The 3,376-nt window shown below is 58.6% G+C and overlaps 1 protein-coding gene across 1 annotated transcript in view; it reads left to right on the top strand.

Annotated features, from left to right (window-relative positions):
• Positions 1-2,572: 2,572 nt before the first annotated feature.
• LOC118166741 (protein O-GlcNAcase-like) overlaps positions 2,573-3,376 on the top strand; it is a 16,290-nt gene continuing 15,486 nt past the window's right edge. Inside the window, exon 1 of the mRNA XM_035325877.1 lies at positions 2,573-2,876. The gene's annotated coding sequence lies outside the window, so the exon portion shown is untranslated. The remainder of the gene's footprint in view (positions 2,877-3,376) is intronic.

Genomic DNA, 3,376 nt, shown 5'->3' with positions numbered 1-3,376 from the left:
CGGCCGCTGCGGGGCTGGGGTGCGTGGGGCGAGCGGGGAGCGGGGTCGTCCCCTCCCCAGGGCCGGGCCGGCGCTGCGGGAGCGCGGCCGGTGGGTGACGGTGCCCGGAGGGCTGCAGCCTCTCGGGAGGGTGCCGGCCCTGCTCCGCCCGCAGCTGCGTCCCGCGGGCGAGCCCTCGGCTCCCAGACCTGCCGGGGCCGCGTCCTGCGCTGCGGGACGGTCAGGAGGAGATGGAGGCTCACCCTGGCCCTGTCACACCTTCCTCAGGTGCGGGGGCGGTCCCACCCCGCAGGTTTTGGGTCTGTAGTGGCAGCTCCTGGGCGAGGGTAAGCTCAGAGCAGACGCTGCGGGCCGCAGCCCCTGCCCAAAGCCCACGAGGTGCCTGGAGAGGTTGGCGCTGGGTGTCAGCCCCAGAACAGGCAGGACCGGGCACCTTGGTCCTTGCCCTGAGTACAGGTGTGTGAGTGCCAGAGGGCACAAACGGCTGCAGGGGGAGGGCTTTGTAGACACCTGAAATGCTAATCCAACTGCTGATCCAGGGCGTAACACACCCTGCAGGGTAAATAAATGAGGACTGGCCTGTGAAGCTGTAGGGTGTAGCTCGTCAAGGAAAAACACCGAAGAGGAAGATGTTGCTGGGCATGTACTAGATATGGGCTGGTTCTGCCTTCCAGACATCAGGACTCACTTCGTATGATCCTGGGAAAGAACAGGGACAGAACTGTCCTGTCTGGGGCAGGACTGTCCCTGTCCCCCTCCCTGAGGAGTCCCTTGCAGCTCCCCTGCAGCCCGGTGTCCCCAAGGACACGGCTGCCAGCACAGCACAGGGCTTGGGCACCCAGGGGCTTTGGGTCCCAGGGCTGCTCCCTCAGACCTTACTCCAGGTAGCAGAGAGGAAGTACCTGGGAGTGTGAGAGTGGGGAGCAACCTCAAAATGCCTTTGAGAGACGATGTGATGAATTCAGGGAACTGGAGGTTAGGTCTAACAAAATGCAATCTGAAAACCTGGCAGGGCTTCAGGGCTTTAATGAAGCTACAGGGCATGATAGAAACCACCCCAGCACTAGGGGAAAGGGAGGGCTTGTAGTTCAGACAGTGACCTGGAACTTCAGAAGGAAGTGCACAAAAGTAGAAACTGGGCCAGAAGCCCAGGATGAACAGAACAGAAAAAAAAAAGAAAAAGAAAAAGAAAAAAAAAAAAAAAAAAAAAAGCCAACGTATGATACAAAATGTAACTAGAAAGAAAGACAAAGGATCACAAGAAAACCTCTAAGAAAGAAGGTGTCAGCAAGAGGATGCTGAGCTGTCCATGTGGCCTATTGTCCTGCTGAGACAGAGGGACAGCAGGACGTGCCAGGACTCTAGTGCTTGATGTCTTCCTCCTCTCAGCCCGTGCTGAGGACAGTAGCTGCAATCCCACGATTAACACCGTTAACATGAGCAGCAGAGGAGTATGCTCAGGCTAGATAAGGGAAAATGTGACTAGATTGGCTAGACTGAGATAATTGAGGGTGACACTCAGAGCTGATAGCGGATGGATGAGTTTTCAGAGAACAGGAAAAAGGAGTGACATGGTACCATCTTTGAAAGAAAAAAAAAAATGGAAGTGAGGAATTAGAGGCCACTTAGCTCAGCTTCAAAGTCCAAGAAAACCATGGAACAAATTGCCAGGTGCTCCCAGAGACATCAAGGAAGGGGAAGAATCACAGCCAATACACCCTGGTGTATGCACAGCCCTGTCTGACTTCTCTGACAGTTGTGAATGGGGGATACCAGCCACAACTCTACCTTTAACATGCCATGACCCCAGCTACTGCAGGGGCACTGGGTTGCTCCCAGTGCTGCCCATGCCATGCCTGGCTGCTCCGGAGTCTCCCCCAAAAGCCTTCTCCAGAGGCCAGCCTCAAACTCGGCCTGTCCCAGCAGCAAAATTCAGCACAGGCTGGTGTAGAGGGTGGGGAAGGAGCAAGCACAAGCATGGCTTGTGCCCAGCCAGCCCCTGCAATTGCTCTCTGCACATGAATAACCCAGCCTGGCAGAGCTGAGCTGGCTTTTCTGCAGCAGCGGCATCTGCCCTGCTCCTTGCGTGCAGTTTTTGCTGACATATGTAAGTCCAGTTATGAGCAGTATAATGCCTGCCCAGGGGCTGAGGCTTCGAGTGCCCTGGGTGCTCCTTGCAGTGTTCAGCCTTCTCTGTGCCACGTCACTGAGCTTTGGGCACACCGTGGCAGCCCACAGCACACTCTGATCACCTCTTCCCTGTCTGGTTGCTGTTGGTCTGTCACCTGTGAGCTCCTTGGTCCCCAAATGGCCCAGACACCATCAGTTAGCTTCCTAGCACTACATTTACCTGCAAGGGAATGAGGGAGCTGCCACAGATCCTGGACTCTGACACCCACTTCTCCTGTGCAACCCCATGCTTGTGGGCTAGATGAAAGTGCTGCAGGTGGTAACAACTGCTGGAAGGGCACTCAGCAGTGCTTGCTGCAGGAGTGCACCAGTGCTTCTTCCGGCTCGATCACTCACACATGCATGGACCATGGTAACAAACCTGTGCATGTGCTCCCCACGTTATAAAGCCACATAGCTGGGAGAGGCTGCAGGCATGCTCCAGAACAGAGGTCTGTCTTGCAATGAGTCTGACGAGCAGGAAAAGCGGTCAGAAAAAGAGCAGAGAAGCTCAGTGATGACAAACGTGAGGTCCTGCATGGATGCAGGTACCGGCGGCTGTGCAGTTGCAGGTCAGGGAACTACTGATGTGGCAGCACTTCTGCAAACCAGAACCTGTGGGATGGAGAAGATCACGAGCCAAGCATGTGTCAACAGCTCAGAACAGTGTGACAAAAGGCAAATAGCAGCCTGACGTTTGCAAGCAGGTGAGTCACGTGCAAGACAAAACATTCCTGAGCTACACGGACGTGGTGAGTGGGAGACGCATCTCAGCCTGGTGCCAGCCAGCGGGGAAGGTGCCGGTGCAGGGGTAAACACAAGGGGTGATGCGATGCGGGAGCTGCTCCAGGTCTGGAGGTGGCACACGACAGCGCGCAGGTACCACGGAGGAGAAACCTCTGCCGGTGCGGCACGGTGCGGCGGGGGCTGCCGCGGGGCACTGGGCTGGAGGCCTCGGTGCCAGGAGCGGCGGCCGGAACCGGGTTGCGGCTCGGGACCGGGCGCTGCCCCCACCGGGCAAGGCGGCGGGGGCTCCACCCGCCGGGGCCGGACACAGGCCCGTCCCATCCCGTCCGGTCCCCCCCCCCTTCCCATCGGGGACTACCTCCGCGGCAGGGCTGCGGCCCTCCGCCCTCGGCGGGGCGGCTTCGGCCGGGGGCTGCGCCTGGTCCCCGCCCCGCGCCCGGCCCCGCCGCGGCCCCACCCG

Source organism: Oxyura jamaicensis, chromosome 4 (genome assembly GCF_011077185.1).
Source record: "Oxyura jamaicensis isolate SHBP4307 breed ruddy duck chromosome 4, BPBGC_Ojam_1.0, whole genome shotgun sequence".
Taxonomy (NCBI): Eukaryota; Metazoa; Chordata; class Aves; order Anseriformes; family Anatidae; genus Oxyura; species Oxyura jamaicensis.
This window is presented reverse-complemented; position numbering and strand designations above follow the sequence as displayed.